Consider the following 233-nt stretch of genomic DNA (forward strand, 5'->3'; position numbering starts at 1 on the left):
GCAACGCTACCAAACCCCTTGCCGTCGTCATGGCAACAGGCCCACTTCAGCCAATCAAAACCCCTCCCCTCCTATCTCCCCTGGCAACTGCCGCAGCGCAGGAGCTCCGCGAACGCGCACGCCATCCCTATTTTGCATCGTGCAATGTGCTTTCACTTTTATCGCCAGCTGCTTGTAACGTAACATAGAAGAGGAAAACTGTTTTTAAACAGATTTATTGACTTATAAAGTGT

This window comes from Lutjanus erythropterus, chromosome 14, assembly GCF_056507025.1.
Source record: "Lutjanus erythropterus isolate fLutEry1 chromosome 14, fLutEry1.hap2, whole genome shotgun sequence".
In the NCBI taxonomy this organism is placed as follows: domain Eukaryota; kingdom Metazoa; phylum Chordata; class Actinopteri; order Lutjaniformes; family Lutjanidae; genus Lutjanus; species Lutjanus erythropterus.